The sequence below is a fragment of the Salmo salar genome, chromosome 14, assembly GCF_965601325.2.
Source record: "Salmo salar chromosome 14, fSalSal1, whole genome shotgun sequence".
NCBI lineage: Eukaryota > Metazoa > Chordata > Actinopteri > Salmoniformes > Salmonidae > Salmo > Salmo salar.
In genome coordinates, this window is record NC_138304.1 from 41,867,231 (window position 1) to 41,892,250 (window position 25,020).

A 25,020-nucleotide genomic window follows, 5' to 3' on the forward strand; every position below is an offset into this window, starting at 1 on the left:
ATACACACTCACTAGACTATATATACACACTCACTATACTATATATACACTCACTAGACTATATATAGACACACTCACTAGACTATATATATATATATATATATATATATATATACACACTCACTAGACTATATATATATACACACTCACTAGACTATATATACACACTCACTAGAATATATATACACACTCACTAGACTATATATATATATATATATATATATATATATATATATATATATATATATATATACACACTCACTAGACTATATATACACACTCACTAGAATATACACTGCTCAAAAAAATAAAGGGAACACTTAAACAACACAATGTAACTCCAAGTCAATCACACTTCTGTGAAATCAAACTGTCCACTTAGGAGCAACACTGATTGACCATAAATTTCACATGCTGTTCTGCAAATGGAATAGACAACAGGTGGAAATTATAGGCAATTAGCAAGACACCCCCAATAAAGGAGTGGTTCTGCAGGTGGGGACCACAGACCACTTCTCAGTTCCTATGCTTCCTGGCTGATGTTTTGGGCACTGTTGAATGCTGGCGGTGCTTTCACTCTAGTGGTAGCATGAGACGGAGTCTACAACCCACACAAGTGGCTCAGGTAGTGCAGCTCATCCAGGATGGCACGTCAATGCGAGCTGTGGCAAGAAGGTTTGCTGTGTCTGTCAGCGTAGTGTCCAGAGCATGGAGGCGCTACCAGGAAACAGACCAGTACATCAGGAGGTGTGGAGGAGGCCGTAGAAGGGCAACAACCCAGCAGCAGGACCGCTACCTCCGCCTTTGTGCAAGGAGGAGCAGGAGAAGCACTGCCAGAGCCCTGCAATATGACCTCCAGCAGGCCACAAATGTGCATGTGTCTGCTCAAACGGTCAGAAACAGACTCCATGAGGGTGGTATGAGGGCCCGACGTCCACAGGTGGGGGTTGTGCTTACAGCCCAACACCGTGCAGGACGTTTGGCATTTGCCAGAGAACACCAAGATTGGCAAATTCGCCACTGGCGCCCTGTGCTCTTCACAGATGAAAGCAGGTTCACACTGAGCACGTGACAGACGTGACAGAGTCTGGAGATGCCGTGGAGAACGTTCTGCTGCCTGCAACATCCTCCAGCATGACCGGTTTGGCGGTGGGTCAGTCATGGTGTGGGGTGGCATTTCTTTGGGGGGCCGCACAGCCCTACATGTGCTCGCCAGAGGTAGCCTGACTGCCATTAGGTACCGAGATGAGATCCTCAGACCCCTTGTGAGACCATATACTGGCCCTGGGTTCCTCCTAATGCAAGACAATGCTAGACCTCATGTGGCTGAAGTGTGTCAGCAGTTCCTGCAAGAGGAAGGCATTGATGCTATGGACTGGCCCGCCCGTTCCCCAGACCTGAATCCAATTGAGCACATCTGGGACATCATGTCTCGCTCCATCCACCAACGCCACATTGCACCACAGACTGTCCAGGAGTTGGCGGATGCTTTAGTCCAGGTCTGGGAGGAGATCCCTCAGGAGACCATCCGCTACCTCATCAGGAGCATGCCCAGGCATTGTAGGGAGGTCATACAGGCACGTGGAGGCCACACACACTACTGAGCCTCATTTTGACTTGTTTTAAGGACATTACATCAAAGTTGGATCAGCCTGTAGTGTGGTTTTCCACTTTAATTTTGAGTGTGACTCCAAATCCAGACCTCCATGGGTTGATAAATTGGATTTCCATTGATTATTTTTGTGTGATTTTGTTGTCAGCACATTCAACTATGTAAAGAAAAAAGTATTTAATAAGATTATTTCTTTCATTCAGATCTAGGATGTGTTGTTTAAGTGTTCCCTTTATTTTTTTGAGCAGTATATATACACACTCACTAGACTATATATATATATATATATATATATATATATATATATATATAGACACACTCACTAGACTATATATATATATATATACACACTCACTAGACTATATATATATATATATATATATATATATATATATATACACACTCACTAGACTATATATACACTCACTAGACTACATATACACACCATATACACACTCATTAGACTCTAAATACACACAATATCATATACACACTCACTAGACAATATACACACACTCACTAGACTATATATACACACTCACTAGACTATATATATATATATATATATATACACACTCACTAGACTATATATACACAATCACTAGACTATATATACACAATCACTAGACTATATATACACACTCACAAGACTATATATACACACTCACTAGACTATATATACACACTATATACACACTCACTAGACTATATATTCACACTCACTAGACTATATATACATACTCACTAGACTATATATACACACACTCACTATACTATATATACACACTCACTAGAATATATATACACACACTCACTATACTATATATACACAATCACTAGACTATATACACACTCACTAGACTATAAACACACACACTCACTAGACTATAAACACACACACTCACTAGACTATATATACACTCACTAGACTATATACACACTCACTAGACTATAAACACACACACTCACTAGACTATATATACACACACACTCACTAGACTATATATACACTCACTAGACTATATACACACTCACTAGATTCACTAGACTATATATTCACACACTCACTAGACTATATATACACACTATATACACACTCACTAGACTCTATATTCACACTCACTAGACTATATATATACACACTCACTAGACTATATATACACACTATATACACACTCACTAGACTATATATACACACTCACTAGAATATATATACACTCACTAGACTATATATACACACTCACTAGAATATATACACACTCACTAGACTATATATACACACTCACTAGAATATATACACACTCACTAGACTATATATACACACTCACTAGAATATATATACACTCACTAGACTATATATACACACTCACTAGAATATATACACACTCACTAGACTATATATACACACTCACTAGAATATATATACACTCACTAGACTATATATACACACTCACTAAAATATATACACATACCAGTGGCGGTCGTGCTGTTTAAGATGAGGGAGGATGATTATGTTTTTGATGAGTATGGCCTTACTTCTAATACAGCATGTTGGATGACAGTCATTTATATTCCATTCACCCAGTTCAATGTAACATCGATAGGTTCAGGCTACTACATGATACTTGAAAATACAACACACACACAGAGACACAACACAGCCTTAACAATATTTATATATTCCTTAATTCCATTCTTTTACTTTTAGGTTGTTTGTATTTTGTGTATTGTTGTGAATTGTTAGATATTACTGCTGTCACACCCTGATCTGTTTCACCCGTCCTTGTGACTGTCTCCACCCCCCTCCTGGTGTCACCCATCTTCCCCATTATCCCCTGTGTATTTATACCTGTATTTTCTGTCTGTCTGTGCCAGTTTGTCTTGTTTGTCAAGTCAACCAGCATTTTGTCTCAGCTCCTGCTTTTCCCCAGTCTCTCTTTTTCTCACCCTCCTGGTTTTGACCATTGCCTGTCCTGACTCTGAACTCACCTGCCTGCCCCTGACCCTGAGCCTGCCTGCACCGTTGTCCACTACTCTGGATTATCGACCCCTGCCTGCCTTGACCCTGAGCCTGCCTGCACCGTTGTCCACTACTCTGGATTATAGACCCCTGCCTGCCCCTGACCCTGAGCCTGCCTGCACCGTTGTCCACTACTCTGAATTATCGACCCCTGTCTACCTTGACCCTGAGCCTGCCTGCACCGTAGCCCACTACTCTGGATTATCGACCCCTGCCTGCCTTGACCCTGAGCCTGCCTGCACCGTTGTCCACTACTCTGGATTATCGACCCCTGTCTGCCTTGACCTGTTTGCCTGCTCCTGTTGCTGTAATAAACATTGTTACTTCAACACAGTCTGTATTTGGGTCTTACCTGAAACCTGATAACTGCACTGTTGAAGCAAAAAACACAAGCATTTCACTACACCCGCAATAACATCTGTTAAACATATGTATGCGACAAGTAAAACTTGATTTCAACACAAACACATGTACGCTCACAAACTTTTACACTCATCATATGCTGCTGCTACTCTGTCGTTTATTTTACTCTTCTTATTATCTATCCTGACGTCTGGTCACTTTACCCTGCCTTCATATCACGTTCGTCTGAAGAACTGGACCAAGGTGCAGCGTGGTAGGCGTACATTTGACTTTTATTTAAAACACCGGAAAAAACAACAAAATACAAAAACGACCGTAACGCTATATGCAGTGCAGAAAGCAACTACACACAAACAAGATCCCACAATCACAGGTGGGAAAAAGGGCTGCCTAAGTATGATCCCCAATCAGAGACAACGATAAACAGCTGCCTCTGATTGGGAACCATACTAGGCCAACAAAGAAATAGAAACATAGATATGCCCACCCAAGTCACACCCTGACCTAACAAAATAGAGAATAAAAAAGGCTCTCTAAGGTCAGGGCGTGACACTTCATATACATATTTACCTTAAATACCTTATTTTTTATCTATCCTGATGTCTAGTCACTTTAACCTGCCTTCATCTGCATATCTACTTCAAATACTTTATTATTATCTATCCTGATGTCTAGTCACTTTAACCTGCCTTCATCTGCATATCTACCTCAAATACTTTATTATTATCTATCCTGATGCCTAGTCACTTTAACCTGCCTTCATCTGCATATCTACCTCAAATACCATATTATTATCTATCCTGATGTCTAGTCACTTTACCCTGCCTTCATCTACATATCTACCTCAAATACCTTATTATTATTATTAATATTAGGGGCGGCAGGTAGCCTAGTGGTTAGAGTGTCGTTCTGCCCCTGAACAAGGCAGTTAACCCACTGTTCCTAGGCCGTCATTGTAAATAAGAATTTGTTCTTAACCGACTGGCCTAGTTAAATAAAGGTTAAATTCCTCTTCTTTTTTTAATTATCTATCCTGATGCCTAGTCACTTTACCCTGCCTTCATGTACAGTTGAAGTCGGAAGTTTACATACACTTAAGTTGGAGTCATTAAAACTCGTTTTTCAACCACTCCATACATTTCTTGTTAACAAACTATAGTTTTGGCAAGTCGGTTAGGACATCTACTTTGTACATGACGCAAGTAATTTTTCCAACACTTGTTTGCAGACAGATTATTTCACTTATAATTCACTGTATCACAATTCCAGTGGGTCAGAAGTTTACATATACTAAGTTGACTGTGCCTTTAAACAGCATGGAAAATTCCAGAAAATGATGTCATGGCTTTAGAAGCTTCTGATAGGCTAAATGACATCATTTGAGTCAATTGGAGGTATACCTGTGAATGAATTTCAAGGCCTACCTTCAAACTTAGTGCCTCTTTGCTTGACATCATGGGAAAATCAAAAGAAGTCAGCCAAGACCTCAGAAAAAAATTGTAGACCTCCACAAGTCTGGTTCATCCTTGGGAGCAATTTCCAAATGCCTGAAGGTACCACGTTCATCTGTACAAACAATAGTATGCAAGTATAAACACCATGGGACCACGCAGCCGTCATACCGCTCAGGAAGGAGACGCGTTCCGTCTCCTATAGATTAACATACTTTGGTGTGCGAAAAGTGCAAATCAATCCCAGAACAACAGCAAAGGACCTTCTGAAGATGCTGGAGGTAACAGGCACAAAAGTATCTATATCCACAGTAAAACGAGTCCTATATCGACATAACCTGAAAGGCCGCTCAGGGCTTCGGACTTGAGGGATAATAGGGAGGAGGAATGGTAGCCTAGGGAGAGAAAGATAGAGAGAGGGAAGGGAGGGAGGGAGGAGGAATGGTAGCCTAGGGAGAGAAAGATAGAGAGAGGGAAGGGAGGGAGGAGGAATGGTAGCCTATGGAGAGAAAGATAGAGAGAGGGAAGGGAGGGAGGAGGAATGGTAGCCTAGGGAGAGAAAGATAGAGAGAGGGAAGGAAGGGAGGAGGAATGGTAGCCTAGGGAGAGAAAGATAGAGAGAGGGAAGGAAGGGAGGAGGAATGGTAGCCTAGGTAGAGAAAGATAGAGAGAGGGAAGGGAGGGGGAATGGTAGCCTAGGGAGAGAAAGATGGAGAGAGAAGGGAGGAGGAATGGTAGCCTAGGGAGAGAAAGATGGAGAGAGGGAAGGGAGGAGGAATGGTAGCCTAGGGAGAGAAACATGGAGAGGGAAGGGAGGAGGAATGGTAGCCTAGGGAGAGAAAGATGGAGAGAGGGAAGGGAGGGGGAATGGTAGCCTAGGGAGAGAAAGCTCAATATGAGTGTGCAGAGTGAGGAGTGAAGGAAAATAATCTCAACAGACAGCTCACAGCTTTCCCGCAAAGTCTAAAAAACCCCAACAATAAATCACTACCATTGCAGTGACAAAACATAGTCTCCTCAATATATCGCTTTGTCTGTGGTTACAGGGGAGGTACAGTGAGGGGAAAAAGTATTTGATCCCCTGCTGATTTTGTATGTTTGCCAACTGACAAAGAAATGATCAGTCTATAATTTTAATGGTAGGTTTATTTGAACAGTGAGAGACAGAATAACAACAACAAATCCAGAAAAACGCATGTCAAAAATGTTATAAATTGATTTGCATTTTAATGAGGGAAATAAGTATTTGACCCCTCTGCAAAACATGACTTAGTACTTGGTGGCAAAACCCTTGTTGGCAATCACAGAGGTCAGACGTTTCTTGCAGTTGGCCACCAGGTTTGCACACATCTCAGGAGGGATTTTGTCCCACTCCTCTTTGCAGATCTTCTCCAAGTCATTAAGGTTTCGAGGCTGACGTTTGGCAACTCGAACCTTCAGCTCCCTCCACAGATTTTCTATGGGATTAAGGTCTGGAGACTGGCTAGGCCACTCCAGGACCTTAATGTGCTTCTTCTTGAGTCACTCCTTTGTTGCCTTGGCCGTGTGTTTTGGGTCATTGTCATGTTGGAATACCCATCCACGACCCATTTTCAATGCCCTGGCTGAGGGAAGGAGATTCTCACCCAAGATTTGACGGTACATGGCCCAGTCCATCATCCCTTTGATGCGGTGAAGTTGTCCTGTCCCCTTAGCAGAAAAACACCCCCAAAGCATAATGTTTCCACCTCCATGTTTGACGGTGGGGATGGTGTTTACATTTAAGTCATTTAGCAGACGCTCTTATCCAGAGCGACTTACAAATTGGTGCATTCACCTTATGATATCCAGTGGAACAACCACTTTACAATAGTACATCTATATCTTTTAGGGGGGGGTTAGAAGGATTACTTTATCCTATCCTAGGTATTCCTTAAAGAGGTGGGGTTTCAGGTGTCTCTGGAAGGTGGTGATTGGGGTCATAGGCAGCATTCCTCCTCCTCCAAACACAGCGAGTTGAGTTGATGCCAAAGAGCTCCATTTTGGTCTCATCTGACCACAACACTTTCACCAGTTGTCCTCTGAATCATTCAGATGTTCATTGGCAAACTTCAGACGGCCATGTATATGTGCTTTCTTGAGCAGGGGGACCTTGCGGGCGCTGCAGGATTTCAGTCCTTCACGGCATAGTGTGTTACCAATTGTTTTCTTGGTGACTATGGCCCCAGCTGCCTTGAGATCATTGACAAGATCCTCCCGTGTAGTTCTGGGCTGATTCCTCACCGTTCTCATGATCATTGCAACTCCACGAGGTGAGATCTTGCATGGAGCCCCAGGCCGAGGGAGATTGACAGTTCTTTTGTGTTTCTTCCAACTGTTGTCACCTTCTCACCAAGCTGCTTGGTGATGGTCTTGTAGCCCATTCCAGCCTTGTGTAGGGCTACAATCTTGTCTGTGGCATCCTTGAAGAGCTCTTTGGTCTTGGCCATGGTGGAGAGTTTGGAATCTGATTGATTGATTGCTTCTGTGGACAGGTGTCTTTTATACAGGTAACAAGCTGAGATTAGGAGCACTCCCTTTAAGAGTGTGCTCCTAATCTCAGCTCGTTACCTGTATAAAAGACACCTGGGAGCCAGAAATCTTTCTGATTGAGAGGGGGTCAAATACTTATTTCCCTCATTAAAATGCAAATCAATTTACATGCGTGTTTCTGGATTTTATTGTTGTTATTCTGTCTCTCACTGTTCAAATAAACCTACCATTAAAATTATAGACTGATCATTTCTTTGTCAGTGGGCAAACTTACAAAATCAGCAGGGGATCAAATACTTTTTTCCCTCACTGTTGTTTATATTGGTAGAGACCTCACTCACTGGGGGGCTAATTGTCTGTGGTTACATGGGTGGTAGTTTATAGTGGTAGATACCTTCTCACTCACTGGGGGGCTAGGTGTCTGTGGTTACAGGGGACATTTTTTAGAGTGGTAGAGACCTTCTTACTCACTGGGGGGCTAATTGTCTGTGGTTACATGGGAGGTAGTTTATAGTGGTAGATACCTTCTCACTCACTGGGGGGCTAGGTGTCTGTGGTTACAGGGGACATTTTTTAGAGTGGTAGAGACCTTCTTACTCACTGGGGGGCTAAAAGACCCCTGTGGTTGGAGGGGGGGGCAGCTTTGTCCTGCACTAAAGGATTACAATGGTAAAACCGCTTCAACCTCCCGTGGAGGAGCAGTAAACCAAGAGGAACGAGAGGGGAGAGCCAACGGCTATAGCTAACTCAATTAAAACATATTAAACACCACATAAAAACAAGAGGAAGCAAGATGGTGAGAGAACACAACAACAACAGAGGAAAGGGAGAAAAAGGGAAGTCAAATCTGGGCAAAGTGGATATCTGTCTGTATTTCTATCTTTTTTTGTCTGTCTCCATTTTGATTGACCGTTTACAATCTCAGACCAGGCAGACCAGGCAGGCAGGTGTGCTCTCTGGCTCCAACCTACCCTCGTCTCCCCTCTTTTTCATTTCCCTACTTCCCCCTTCACTCATCTCTCCCCCCCATCTCCTCTCATCAGCTCTCCTCAGCTCTCCTCTCCACACCCATTCTGTCTTCAGTTTATATCCGTCTCTTCTTCAGTATATGGTCTTATAGCTGCAGTGGTTAAAGGAATTCAGAGGGGATGTCAGCTGCAGTTCAGAAGTGGCGCATGTAAGACATTATTAATCTACACTTCAAATACAAACCACACAACACAGTATATAACCTATTATATAATTGTCAAAGACTCCAGCCACCCTAGGCATAGACTGTTCTCTCTGCTACCGCACGGCAAGCAGTACCGGAGCACCAAGTCTACGTCCAAGAGGCTTCTAAACAGCATCTACCCCCAAGCCATAAGACTCCTGAACATCTAATCAAATGGCTACCCAGACTATTTGCATTGTCCCCCCTCTTTTATTTTTTAAACTGCATTGTTGGTTAGGAGCTTGTAAGTAAGCATTTCACTGTAAGGTCTACACCTGTTGTTTTCGGCGCATGTGACAAATACAATTTGATTTGATATGTAGTACGGTAAAAGCCTAGTCTGTCTCTCTCTCTTCACTCCTGTCCCTTCAAAGGGTAGAGATGAGAGAGTGAGAGGAGAGAGTGTATTCTATTCAAACAGCAGGGTTTAAACTCCACTAACAAACCCAATAAACAGACTATACATCTCCTCACAATACTCCCACTGCCTGTGGCACAGATCCTCTCCATACGCACACTGACGCTCACAATACGTCTTTACACAGAGCTAATTAGGAGGAGGTGCCCCTCTCTATTCTCCACCTCTGTCTGAATACCAGGGCAGGGGAGAGGAGAGGAGGAGAGGAGAGGAGGAGAGGAGAGGGATGAGTTCTTAGTAACTGTATCCTCAAAGGACTGGAAGGCTTGTGTCTTTTAATTTTGCGGAACCTAAAGCGGGATAGTTAATCGTGTCAAGGGGGGAGCAATATTAGTGTGACACAGCTCAAAGTAGCATGGATGCAGCTGAGGAGGGCAGTGGGAGTGATTTGAGTGCGGCACCATTCTGGGTAGTGCACAGGCAGTGAGAGAAAGGAGAGGGAGAAAACTGTGTGTGTCAGGGCTCTGGGTGTCGATGCCACTGCAACGAACAGTAAGACAAGACCACAGTAACCATTTTTGCCATCTATATAACGGCTCACCTCAAACAATGAAACCAGTGGTAGAATATGTGTGGACTGTATGAATATGTCAACAATATTAGGTAGCTTTTAAAAGCCTAAAGCATTTGAAGGTGATATTCTCTAATAACTAACTCTTTTGTTACAAATCGTGACTAAACATATTAAATGTGCTCTGATATGAGAGTGAACGCGTAGCGGCAACAACATTCTGAAGACTTCCTGAAATGCTCTCTCCCTCGCTTTCATATCTTTATTATTATCATAGAGCTTGGCGATAGAATTCTTGCATGAATCAAAGATGGTATTTGGTATTCTGTGTGTATAGCTGAATACTAAAATGTCCCCTTTCCCTTTCACACCCATGCCCCCATTATTAGGACCGGAATCACACTGAGAGTCCGCCTGCAAGACATTCCTCTAAAGTTGTCATGTCTTCCACCCACCCACACACACACACACACTGACCCCCATTCTCTCCTTGTTTAAATGTGCTGTCTTTTGTGTTTTCTCCCAAAGCATTCTGGGTGTCACACAGCCAAGCTCAAGGCTATGGGTCCGAGTTTGTCTGCAGGGGGTGCAGAGTGGGGGTGGGAATATAACAGCTATCAACACAACGTAATACAACACAACCATAACTAACCATCTAGCTAGAGCATCATAACATCCTGAATGGAATCATATGTGACTGGCTATATCACTATCTGTCTAAACAAAACCTAAAATATATGTTGCATTACAAAATGCATTACATAACAATATTTAAAAACAGAGACACAGTACTGTGCAGCTAAAATCAAGACTTTAAAAAGTGTTTTTGTTCTTCTGAGAGTGTAAGTTCAAGTTGAAGTGAGGAATGATTTGTCTCCCCATCGAACCCAGTGGCCCCAAGTGAGGCTGCAGTGTGTTCTGGGAGAATGGCAGGTGTCTCCATGTCAGAGTGCCTCCCAGACAGCTCATTAATTTGCACAACTTTTATACATGAATGTTTTTCTCTGCGTGTTTGTATGCATGTGTGTGTATATATTAGCGATGGGACTTGACCCTAGCGAGCTGAACTACTGTTTCGCGTCTTGCTGGGCGTGGGAAAAAGACGAGACCTCTGTTCACAGCTGCTCTGGTGGATGGGCCATACCAATGGGGCCCCTACCACTACCCCCCTGCCCCCCTGTACCCCATGTCCCCCCGTCTGTCTCCCCCGTCTCTCTCTCCCATTCAGTCTGCAGCCGGCTGCCTTTCAAAAGCTGCCACGAACCCCCCTACCCCTCCCTCCTCCATCCGCCCCTCCCACCCCCACACACTCCTCTCATTATTCCAGCCCTAGTTTGCATAGAAATACCAGAGCTCTCTCTCCTCTCTCTCTCTGCTCTTAGGGCCTGAAGCCCCTCAACCACACAAACTATACATGTGTAAATTTGACTTGCAGGCCTTTGTATCGCCTTCCCTAGATTAATATTGTTTCACTGTCATTTCACTCACAGACCTTGTTGTGAGACAATTGGGGAATTTTCATAATATATTTTGTTATGGTTGAAAATAGGAAAAAGCCAATAAATGAACTGAAGGTGTGTGATTGTTTCTGATGTTTATTAATGCACTCTACCTACATTAGTTATCCTGTCATGACACGCACACACGCACATGCACACGCACACACACCACTGCATTAATTTGCAGAGATGTATCTCAAATCAGACTGCATAATTCTCAGGGCAAAATTTACATCCACTTTTGAGAGCAGCGCACAGAGAAGTCTTTGCATACGGTAATATAAAAGCTTGGGAAAGTCTAGGCAAGTCAAAGACCTTCTCAACAAATTTCACTAAGCTAGCCTCCAACTGAACGCCCCAAGGTTGGAAGCCATGATGATTTGACCTTGCTTTGGGCCTGGTCTTCTTGTTTAGGTACTGTTTGTAATTCCTTAAAGTACATCTATAAATATTCAATGTACGTTAATGTAGGTCTTAAAAATGTTCTTTACTCTAACATAAGCATCAACAAAAATACTACCATATTTCCAAAAATGACACCTAGGAATTAAAAGTGTCCTAGAAAATATGACTATTCCTTAAGAACAAGTGAACAAAATATTAACAGATCGGGGTTACATGAATAGAAAGAGGAACAGAAAAAGAATGAGAAAAAGAGGGGGAAAATATGGGGGGGGGGGCTTGCAGACAGGGGTGAAACGTACAGAGCCACCAGAACAGCCTTTCCACATGAGCAGTCCCAAACCCAGGATGAGCCCCTGTCCCCCTTGCTCACTTAAAGAGATAAGGCACCGCAGCAAAGGCTCTCAAATATGGATTAGACACCCAGCTCCCCTGCACCTTAGCTATAGCAAGCCACTTGATCAGAGTATTTTAAAAGCATAAAAAGAAGTGTGTGTCTCTGAGTAAAATAGAGAGAGAGAGGGGGGTGTAGAATGTGAAAAATGCAAACATTTCAGAGGATAAAGAAATAAACTAAATGATATTTGGAGTTGGTATTCAGTATGTTCAAAATAATCTTTAGGAAGTGTGTGGATTGAGGAACAGTAATGTTGAGTCGACCCTTGCAGCCTTACCCTAACTCAAATATTAGACAGCACAATAATAGTACATTTGGCTTGGACTGCAAATACTGTATAGGCCTATATTAATTACTAAAAGTGTCTTTATTTTTACAATCTAAATACATTTCCTCATGACCTGAGGCTGTAAACGTTTTGAAATTAAATATTTTACAATAAAAAAATGAACTATGTAAATGTCTTTCAAATTGTTTTAATTATTAGATACGGTATTTGGAAAACTACCATGCTGTCTAAGTGGTATGAAGTATCTATCCATGGCCTCTGTCCTCAACACACACAACATACACACACTCTAGTCCACACACACAGACCCTTACTAGTTCCCCACAAACACTCCCCCATCCACACACACAGCTTGGGGTTCTTACATACAGATCTGCTTTGATCACTGTTTTCGCAGATCATTTTCCTGCACAGCAGGAAATGCTAATTGTGGTGTATTCAAGGTTTAAAATGGCTTCTAAAGTTTCTGATTTCCACTTTAAATTGATTGACTTTGTGTGCCCTATCAGAAAATGTATCAAACCCTCAAAAAATGTCAATTAATTATATTCCACATAATAATTCACATTTCCTGTTGCTGTAGGATTATGTGCCTGCTGTGAGAAGCAGGGTGAAATTAAGCTATGTAGCACCTTCCCAAAACCCAAGATGACCTATCAACTGAAACAAAATTACCGCCACTAGTAAAACAAGCACATCTCAATAATGGACTAACTTCCACTCCCTTTCTCTCATTTATTTACGCACAATAGAAAACTATTCTGTACCAGAACAAAACACTGGGGATGACTGCATTAGCTAGTAGCTACACCACGGTACCTAATATACAAGCAAGAGCATCATATGCATACGTCTCAGACTTCTCAATTGAATTATATACGGTTTGAGGACCAACGTTTTAACTACTCGTTTTAACTACTGCCGTACTCTTAGGGCCAACTTGTTAAGTATTTGCACCTGTAAAGAACAAAAGGTAAACTGAATATTAAGTGAAAAGATATGTGGAATATGATATATTTTATGTTTTTATCTGTAGTATTGTTTACCTGTAAATTGGTGGTTGTTCCTTGTAGGCTTGACCTGGGCCCTCCTCCTCCCAGTCCCTGGTATCTGAGACCTCAAGGTAACATGAGACGCCATCTTGTTTTCTGACAGTATGTACAATCACTTTTTCTTCTTCCTGAAATAAAAAATTATTGAGAGACATGATGGGTTACTATGCTGTTGATCAAAATATCAACCATTATTAACTGTTATCAACCGTTATTAACCTTCATTAACCGCTATTAACCGTTATTAACCGTTATCAACCGTTATCAACCTTCATTATCCGTTATTAACTGTTATCAACCATGATCAACCATTATTAACTGTTATCAACCATTATCAGCCATTATTAACTGTTATCAACCATTATTAACCATTATTAACCAGTATCAACCATTATTAACCATTATCAATCATTATTAACTGTTATCAACCGTTATCAACCATTATTAACCATTATCAACTGTTATCAACCATTATTAACCATTATCAACCGTTATTAACCTTCATTAACCGTTATTAACCTTCATTAACCGTTATTAACCTTCATTAACCGTTATCAACCTTCATTAACCGTTATTAACAGTTATTAACCTTCATTAACCGTTATTAACCTTTATTAACCTTCATTAACCAATATTAACCGTTATTAACCGTTATTAACCGTTATCAACTGTTATCAACCATTATTAACCATTATTAACCGTATAAAGGATATCGGAGAATACAAATTAGGATATAGCAAGCATACCTAGGCCTGAATTTAAAAAAAGACAAATGACGTTAATTATTTTGAGTATATTAACCTTAAAAATCATACAATTATAGCATGTATTGTATCAACTGAAAACACGTGTCATGGATAAATTGTGAAGTTTTGCTTGTGTCTCTGTGTTCCGTTGTTCTAGCTACTTTTCTAGTAGTCAACTAGAGATTGAGGAAGAGTCTGTGTAGATCATTTCAAATCGGCCAAACATCAGCCAAGACTCCTACTCTTCTTCCTACATTCTCATTCCAATTCAAGGCCAAACTTTCAACAACCCAGAAGTATATATCAAAGACTGAGCTATGTGTCACTCGTCCTCCAAATAGAATGTGGGTTATGACATGTCACTCACAGCCAAAGATAGATCCTTATTTATGGTCATTCTAAGAATAGGATAAATAGAACAGAAACTATTCTCTACTGTGTTACGCTGTTCAATTCTAGAACAATCTCCTCAGAATGACTATTCAAACTCACTTTGAACATGGTCTGAAATACTGTACTGTACGCATAATGAACAGTTAACGTCTACTTCAGGAACTTCAACAGAATAAACATTATTATGCCTCAAATACATACCTCCAGCAGTTAACTGTCACCAGTTACATTCAATATCAGTAAATATTGATGGAATGATGAGGAAAACATTACAGGCTACATAACATGTTGAGAACCTGTCACTGACCAGCTATATGAATTAGTTCCATTACTTCTCCACACAAGGGCAACACAACCGTGCTACTGAGATCAAAATAGTCTTTTGGAGCCGAATAGGGAAGATTGATCTATTTCTTTCTTACAGTAAAAAGTACATACACCCTGTTCTTCTGACGTGGCGAGAGGGATTTACATACATTCTGTGTATACAGTAAAGAAAAGTACAGAAACTATCCAGCTATGCCAACGTCTAACATCACACCTGTTTTGTGTGCATTCAAATGAACACTCCTTCTCACCCTACATAGAGGCCTGTGTCTCTCCTAACAATATGTAGGCGGCTGTAGCCAACAACATGAATCTGTGTTCACTCAGTTCTTGACAGGTACAACCTAAAGTTTGAAGATGGCAGAACGACTGTTGTTACTGCTAATACCAAATCAAATCAAATCAAATTGTATGAGTCACATGCGCCAAATACAACAGGTGTAGACCTTACAGTGAAATGTTTACTTACGAGCCCCTAACCAACAATGCAGTTAAAAAAATATAATAATAATTAAAAAAAAATATATATATATAATAATAAAATAAATATATAATACAGATAAGAATAAGAAATAAAAGTAACAAGTAATTAAAGAGCAGCAGTAAAATAACAATAGCGAGACAATACACGGGGGGTACCAGTACAGAGTCAATGTGCGGGGGCAACGGTTAGTTGAGGTAATATGTACATGTAGGTAGAGTTATTAAAGTGACTATGCATAGATGATAACAACAGAGAGTAGCAGGGGTGTAAAGGGGGGGGGGGGGGGCAATGCAAATAGTCTGGGTAGCCATTTGATTAGGTGTTCAGGAGTCTTATGGCTTGGGGGTAGAAGCTGTTTAGAAGCCTCTTGGACCTAGACTCAGCACTCCGGTACCGCTTGCCATGCGGTAGCAGAGAGAACAGTCTATGACTAGGGTGGCTGGAGTCTTTGACAATTTTTAGGGCCTTCCTCCTGGTATAGAGGTCCTGGATGGGGCGCAGGGGGGCGCAACTTTGGTTTTAGAAGTAGGGGGTACATAATATTATTATTATTACATTTTTTCAGTCTGATAAACACTCCAAAACAGCCTACCCGACCACTCGGAGGCGTCCACATGGTCCTAAAGCACACTGTTGCCTCATTTTGGATCACATTCCAATGATAAAACTGGAGGGGACAAAAATGCAATTTCAGAATGTGGGGAATGTCCCCCCCGTCCTCAGCGAAAGTTGCACCCCTGGCTAATACACAAAATCCAATTGTAATATTCTATGATTGTCATCAAAACGATTAGGTAGCCTAGGCAGTATGCTATGCAACTTATGTTTTCTTTTCATTATGTTTTTGCCCCAAAATACAGGTAGGCTATAGTAGGAAGGTGAATATATTGGTTTGACTATCAGGATTATTTTAAATATACAGTATTGAAACCCACCACTAAGTAAAGCTATACATTTAACAGAGATCTCTGATATGCAACAAGCTCTCACAATCTCACATCAGAGTTAGACGTTCATCCATGTTTCAGAAATGTCACATTTTTAAGTTGTTCCAAACATCAAATTTCGAAGTGTTTGGTTACTGCTTTGTATTGTTCCAAGGTTAAGTTTAGGCATTCACTCATAATGGTTCATGTAAGGGTTAAGGTTTATGATAGGTTTAAAAGGAAAATATCAAAACCAACTTTCTATTGCTGGATTCGAACATGCAACCTTGAGATGATTAAGAAACATGGATGAATCTCTAATTCTGACATGAGATGGTGAGAGTTTGTTGCATATCAGACATCTCTGTGAAATGTATAGCTTTACTTAGCCTTACTTGTGGGTTTCAATTTATGTAAAGCCTACTTGAAGGTAACAGTGCTCACTGTTGCTCCTAGTGGGCGGTTTCCACTTCACCTCCCGACGTCCTGAGACATGGATGGACGTCGAATACTGACTTGTATCATGGGTGACCTGCCTGCTGATATCGCTGCTTCAAGAACCAAGTGACACCTCAGAACTGACCAATCGGATGAAATGTATATTTTTACCCTTTCTTCTGTTTTTCCAGATCGAATAGCAATAACACTATCAGAACAACTGTCTTGCATTTCTATATTCCTCATTTACCTTTCCGGTTATAAAGTACAGCTGCTTAACTCTATAACTATTTAGAAATGTGCATTAGGTCCAAACATCACGATGCTCGACTGTTCGCATCCATTGACAGCGTAGCCAGCGTATTCTCAGCTCGTATTCAAGATAGGCTACACATCAGGTTAAACTGATTCATTTTTAGACTTATAATTTCACACCTGAATACACTAAATCCAAAGCTATCTACCGTTTCTCAGCAGGCAGGAATCTACTTGAATCCCCACGTCGGCATTTTGGGTGTTCTGAACTGGCACAGGCATGTGCAGCATCCACCTTCTCCCTGCCCAGACCATAGCCACCTCGCCGCAGGCCCGGCTTCTGGAGTCCTTGGAATTAGTTTATACTTTCGGTTCTCTAGCTTTATGAAATTATAACTCATACAGCTAGATAACCAAAGACACAAACGAACCCGTCGTCTCTTAAAGGGGCCGCTGCGTATCCGCTGTTTGTGGTCACATGGAGCAGAAACAGTCGTTGGAGCGAGACGCTCGAGAGGCTCTCCCGCACTGCCAACACACCGTTTAGCGCCGTAGGCAACGATGCTGTTTTCCCAGCATATGTATGCATGCCATGTGTATATATATATATATATTTATGTATGTAGATAGGGCTATGTAAGGGAATGCTATCTACGTAGCGGACACACATCACACACACATTCTGTTATCTATCAAGTTCAACGATTTACCGACTTCAATTTCAAAATAGCATACCCATATTTCAAACCTTAAAATATAATATCAAAAGGCTATCATTTAGAGTAGCCTATAGGCGTAGGTTACTTTCAGATAGGTCTATGTGATTTACTAAAATAATACCTTAACGCAAAACTATAAGAAAGGCAATGCATGCGCTGGGTAGGAAATAGGCTATTGCAACAAAACTGCCTAAATTAAATTCTCAGCAACTAACATGTTGTTATTGCTAATATTGACAAGAAAAGGAGAAAATGCTGAGGGTACACGAAAAGCAAAGTACCTAAAGCCATCACTAGGCAACATGAACTTCTTAAGGCTATCTCCTACTCATCCTCAAAATACAATTTCACACAAAGACTAATACAGTTCAGAATATTATCTTTATAATCTATGACAATACAATGAATAAAGATTATGCACATCTTAAAATAAAGACATCTTACTCACAGATGTACAGTTCGTAGTATCCGTTCATCATCTTTGTTATTCCATTTTCTAAAATGTGTTTTTAGTAAGAATATGTAGATAGCCTGTAAGGCAAATGAAGGTTTCAGTGTCAAGTTGAAGAAAGTAGACTATATGAGGATATACCAAGGCAGATATCCATAGGCTACAGAACGGTGTCGCCTCCCTGACACACAGGCTGCTTGCTACTGACGAGCATGAGATAGTTGACAATATGCTCATTGGACAACTCCCCCCGCGCCCGCCTACTAATCCCATACCGCCCTGACCACCCACACACACACACACACACACACACACACACACACACACACACACACACACACACACACACACACACACACACACACACACACACACACAGACACACACAGACACACACACACACACGTAAAATGTCAATATTCACGGTGCATTTGACTATGTAAATGCATTATTGTGGTGTAGTCCTAACTGGAAGAGTCCATTATATTCTCCACAAGCGTATATAAAATGGAGACACCAACACACTCTCAGAATAGACAAGTCAACCAGCAACTTAAGGCTTATACAACCACAACCTTTGCAGCAAGAACATAGTTGGATGTCATTTGGGAATATTGAGCATTATCTTGAGAATCTCGTGCAACACTGCTAGTTTGTCAGAATTAAGGTTTACACATTTACAGCAATGCTGTGTAAATAGGCCTATACATAAGCCTATAAAGCGCTCAGTGGTCTATCAGGGAAATATGCACTGAAATAGCTACATATAATCACTAGGCCTAGAGGATTTGTTAAAATCCCAAACACAGGATTGAAGGAGCTAGTGATGTTGATTTCATAATACATGACATCATAAAGTGTAATTTCGGGAAGTAGTTTAGGGAATGCCTATACCACCCACCGTTACAACAGCGGGCCTATTTGAGAAAGGGCCTTTATAGGTCCACTCAGCATTCATTTTTACCTGGCAAAAATACTCATGTTTTTCTTAGATTATATATTGTCCAATCACTTATATTTGGCTGCATGTTGTCTCCGTTTACTCAAGTCTTTTTTCAATTTATGCACCACATACATTTTTAAATAGTCATCACAATTTGGTCAAAGATAAAATGTTTTACAATATGAAAGGCATGAAAATAGTCATGGGAGGTAAAGTGGAAAATATGATTAATTACAACTGTGAAAATTCCTAAATTACACCGTCCAAAATATAACAAAAACATGCTCACGAATCAAGGGCTACACTTAACCAAAATTCGTGTTATTTTTGAACATTTCAATTAAGAGTTTTAATGAGGTTTAGGCCTATCTCCGAATTATAATAGGAAAGAATAAGACAACGTTTGTGCTTTTTCTTAAGCTTCATATTGCCTTTGAATATACATTTTTACATTTACATTTTAGTCATTTAGCAGACGCTCTTATCCAGAGTGACTTACAGTAGTGAATGCATACATTTCATGCATTGGTGTTGTTGTTGTTGTACTGGCCCCCGTGGGAATCGAACCCACAACCCTGGCGTTGCAAACACAATGCTCTACCAACTGAGCCACAGGGATTTCTGCTATAGTGGTCTATACTCCTTATGCCATAATGACTATTTCAAAGTAATCAGATTGCTGTAAAAAACAAACCAGTATTTTTAGGCATAGGTTACTTATATGGCTGGAGATCATCTCTTTCCTGCATACATATTCTAAACTTGTGCTTCAAGGATTTTATCCAATTAGCCTACTTCCAAATATTCATTTCTGAGCTGATCATCATCTGAGAGGTTCTGCTAACAAGCTCTTGCTAATTAATGCCTCTCATGATGAGCAGTGAATTGGGTCAACTAGCTGGCTTACATTTAGAAATGTTGACATTGGGTCAACTAGCTGGCCTACATTGGGTCAACTAGCTGGCCTACATTGGGTCAACTAGCTGGCCTACATTGGGTCAACTAGCTGGCCTACATTGGGTCAACTAGCTGGCTGGCCTACTTTGGGTCAACTAGCTGGCTGGCCTACATTGGGTCAACTAGCTGGCTGGCCTACATTGGGTCAACTAGCTGGCTGGCCTACATTCTCTCTTACCTGTTGATCTCAGCAGCTATTTTAATAATGTTCATCACTGCTGCTTCCTCAGTTTTCTTACTGTACTAATGGGATTTGGTATTTTCGTCCACATTATTTTCACTCTAGTATCCTCTATTTCAAAGCCAATAACAGTTTGAGATTTTACACCATGATGAGGTGTTATGGGAAGATCTGCATTTAGTCAAATATTCCCTCTACATCAAAGATGACCAGAACATCTTCTCTCTCCCTCTACACACTCTCACAACCACAGCCAAACACACTATAAAAACACACATTTACCCCAAAGTAAAATTATACCAGCACATAAATAAGTATTGTTCCTTCGTGTGAAAGCACCAGGAGGTCTTAACTTTAAAGCTTTGCTAAAACAATGACTTGGAAATGGGCTCCAACTCCCTCGTTAAAGCAGAGGAATTCAACTCATTCTCGGCCTTCATTCTAAGTCTCTGTCCACGGTGCTGAAATGGTCTGGCCGCTTCTACACATTTCAGCTGTAATCTACTTCTGATAGTGTACGCAGTCCGGATGCACCGCGTTATCAAGCATGTTAGGATGGATAGCTTGAGCCAAGAGATAGATGAGATTGCAGGATAATGAACAACCTACATCTTTTGATAAAGAGATCTGTCCGATCTACTGGAAACGAGCCAGTATAGCATCTCACTGTACTCATAAAGTTTGAAAGGCCTTTACCATCTAGAATGCGCGCGCGGTGTGTGTGTGTGTGTGGTGTGTGTGTGTGTGTGTGTGTGTGTGTGTGTGTGTGTGTGTGTGTGTGTGTGTGTGTGTGTGTGTGTGTGTGTGTGTGTGTGTGTGTGTGTGTGTGTGTGTGTGTGTGTTATATGATGCATGCTAGCCTACCAATAAAGATAGAAGAGGGAGATTTAAACAGAATGAAATATACCTGCTTGCATCAGATAGCATATCTGATTATAGCACATGAGCCACATCGTTATCACGAATGTACACCTTGGGAGACACTGATATAGAGTTCACGTAGGCCTATAGGGTCAGAATAATTACAGTGAAACGGGATCGCATCCTAAAGGATTATAATACTGTCATGTTATGGCTAGTCGAGGCCTAGCCTGGATTTTATAACATGAGAAAGGTTATTTGTCAAGGTCTAGCATAGGCTATGCGTCGCTCCTTACAGCATTCCTCTGAGTGAACTGAACAACAATCATGTAAAACCCTTTGTAATAAAAAAAACGGATATGGTTACTAAAATTCAGGGAAGAGAAAGTACTTGTAACCGTGTGAGGACACAAGCAAAACAGAGTATTTATTAGCCTATCACAAGACATGCCGTGATGTGAGCCTATCAGTATGCAGCATTTTGATGAATTGAGATCATCTTATTGAATTTTGATTGGACGAGCAAACCTGTAGCCCACTGAGCACGCGCCTGACTGTAAGGCATGCGCGTGCAGCCTCTTAGCATAAACATCAGTAGAAAACGAGAGCTCAAATAATCACCAGTTAGTCCTATAAAATTACTTAAACACAAATAATGGTGTTCTTAAACCAAAATAGACCTACACTTGATCTAAATACAATGTATTATATTTATATGTGGAAACGCATTCATTTATTCCTTAAGTAATGTCATCCAAGTTCAGTCCCCATATTGAAAAATTGCACAAAATATTTAAATGAAAAATTGCATTCAATTTTTTCATAAAGAATTTGACATTCGCATAGGCAGCTGGCCATTCAATACAAAGGCTAAGGCCAGTACCGCCCGCACCTGTTGCCGCTAAAATGCGTAACTGGAAATAGCATTTAACAGAAAAATGATGTTATATCATATTCATTCGATTCATCCCATGCCACATGATAAACAAAATGCATTAAATTCATCTGCTCATCTGCGTAAATCTGTACGACTTACCCTGCAGATGCCCCACAGGATAATAATGGGATAGCACAATACATTTAGTTATTAGCCTATCAGGCAATTACATTATCACTTCCATAAAGTAACGACATCATTTCACGTGAAGAAATTGCAATTACTGTAACCTCATACAAATGAGGGTTAGAAAATAGTGTCGGCCTATAAATCAGTCTATACTCAAATCAGCCTTGGTGTGCATTATATAGTCCCTTTCACAATCCCTGCCATGCAGACCCCTGGAAGATTTCCCAACAAACAAGTGACAGAGAAAAATTTGCCCCAAAGAAAGAAGTCAACATCAAGTTCAACAGGGAGCTGGAAATCATTATCATAACAATACCGTCTGGTAGCCCCGAGGTCCCCCGAAAAAGGGAGTCTCGTCAGCACGTCACTCCGTAGGCCCCGAAACATTTTCCCAGGCTCTGAACAATGCCTAAACAATCTCTGAACAATCTCCTAACGGCTGGGGGGGCTCTATATACCTTATTTAATAGATACTTTGGAAGAGTTATTTAAGTTACATTTAGTTTAGAGAATAAGTCGTAGACTAAAAAGTATAATGATGACGATAATAATAATAATAATAATAATAATAATAATTTGTATTACAAATAAAAAATAGAAAAACGGAAAGATAAAATAACTACCCAAAACGAACTAAATTATGCCAGATGAAATATCATCAATGATCAGATTAACGAAAGTCTTAACATCTTACAGCATCACCACCAGCAACATGCATACTTACAACAGGGCCTCTTTAGAATCCAAAATAGTACCAGATATCCTTTTTGATTCTTGTTAAAGATATTTCAAAAGTTTATATTGCTCATCAAATTAATCAATGAAGTTTATCCGACTAAAATGTGCCCCAAAAATATGACTTGTGCTTGAATGGCAAGAGAGATAAATGAGGTTATTGTACTAAATGGAAACACACGCAGTATTCTCCCCAGCCTAGACCACGAGAAAGAGCGATTGGAATCGGTTGTTTCTCCCCTCCACTCACGCGGCATCGGCGAACGTGGCCAGAAACCCAAACGCTGCAGCTTCACTGTTTGGTCCTTTCATAACAGACGGCTTTTGTTCCTACTCTGCGTGATCGCCTATTCTCTGCGCCTCTCAAAATGTACGTCCCCTATCGTTTTTGTTCCAGACACAACCGAGTGAGAGTGAGAGAGTGAGAGTGAGAGGGAGAGAGAGTGAGAGAGAGTGTGAGAGAGAGAGAGAGAGAGCAAGGGTGCATGAGAAAGACCGCGAGAAAGAGAGAGAAAGCAGCAAGCTATAGATGGAGAGGGGATGGATGGATGGATGGATGGATGGAGAGGTGGGGGAGGAGGAGGGAGGCGACATATCAAATGTGTCAAAAGATGTTTGCAGAAATATGGAACAATACAAAGGCTGAAATGAATATCAGCATAACCACATGCCAGACCTATAACCACCTATGCCATAACCTACCTTGCATTCACTAGAAACCAGTTCCAATATTGTATTATCTTGCTTTCCTTAGCTTCAAAATGATGTAGGACCATGAAGCTGGGGAAAAACAATGCCGAGGCTATTGTTTATCGCGACGTTATCCTCCTGGCAACAGCCAGGCTTTGGCAACCAGACAGAAACAGCGCCACAGCGACGGTGTTGATGCTCAAGTTTAATGTTAGCGCGTTAATTACTCCTCAATGACGCATCTGCCTCTCTGCCTTCTGTCGCGCAGTGAGGTAATAGGTGCAGTGCTTGTCGCGGGAGATACGAAAATAAAAATGCTAATGATGGTACGCGCATGGTCAGGCGATGCTATCCGAAGAGGTTACCATATATGGTATATAGGTATACGATTAATTCGGCCGGACTTTATGGAAAAGCAATGGTCAGGGCATATACTGCTTGCTACATACTCGGGTAGTAGCCTACCTAGGCCTACTACGCCAGATTATTATGAGGTGATAGGCTATTTAAGAAATGTAATTGTTGGATGAAAGCAATACTCACGATGGAGCCACACACGCACGCGCACACACACTTTTGCCCATAAATAAACATTATTTATTTAGGTCTAAATGTCACTCCTGTTAAACAAAGAAACATATACATTGAATCTTTATTTGAGCGATTTTTTGAACAGTTTTGTCAGTTGGAATTACTGTTACCCTATGGACGCCAGATATAGGAAACTTTAAGGATCCAAATGATTTCTTTACAAAGAGAATGAAGCAGCCCATAATCTTCATCATTCAAGTTATTTTGTATCAAGCCAAATAAACTCAAATGCATCGTGGGCCTGGGACTATATTTTTTCTATACTAATCTTCAGTTGGTCTAAAGCCCATGGGCCTGCAGTAACATACACACTAAAAACAGATAGTTCTATATAGTGGCAAATAAGGGTTATTCGGCTTGTAACCATAGCGCAACGCTTTTTGGTGCTATATGGAACCTTTTTTTGAAGGTTATATAAAGCACCATAATCATAAGGTTCTAAATGGAACCTGTATAGTGCTATAAAGAACCCTTTCCCAAGGTCCTACAAAGAACCATTAAAACAGTTTCTATATAGCA

The 25,020-nt window shown here is 40.9% G+C and overlaps 1 long non-coding RNA gene across 4 annotated transcripts in view; it reads right to left on the reverse strand.

Moving 5' to 3' along the window:
• LOC106569685 (uncharacterized) overlaps positions 1-25,020 on the reverse strand; it is a 49,762-nt gene that overhangs the window by 20,117 nt on the left and 4,625 nt on the right. Inside the window, exons 1-2 of one of the 4 annotated variants that reach the window (XR_014380374.1) lie at positions 23,923-24,226; positions 13,733-13,866 (exon numbers count right to left, since the gene is read on the reverse strand). This is a non-coding gene — a long non-coding RNA (uncharacterized LOC106569685). Of the gene's footprint in view, positions 1-13,732; positions 13,867-18,474; positions 18,699-23,209; positions 23,723-23,922; positions 24,227-25,020 lie in introns of those variants that run through there. The other 3 variants (XR_014380372.1, XR_014380371.1, XR_014380373.1) reach the window with 3 other exon arrangements.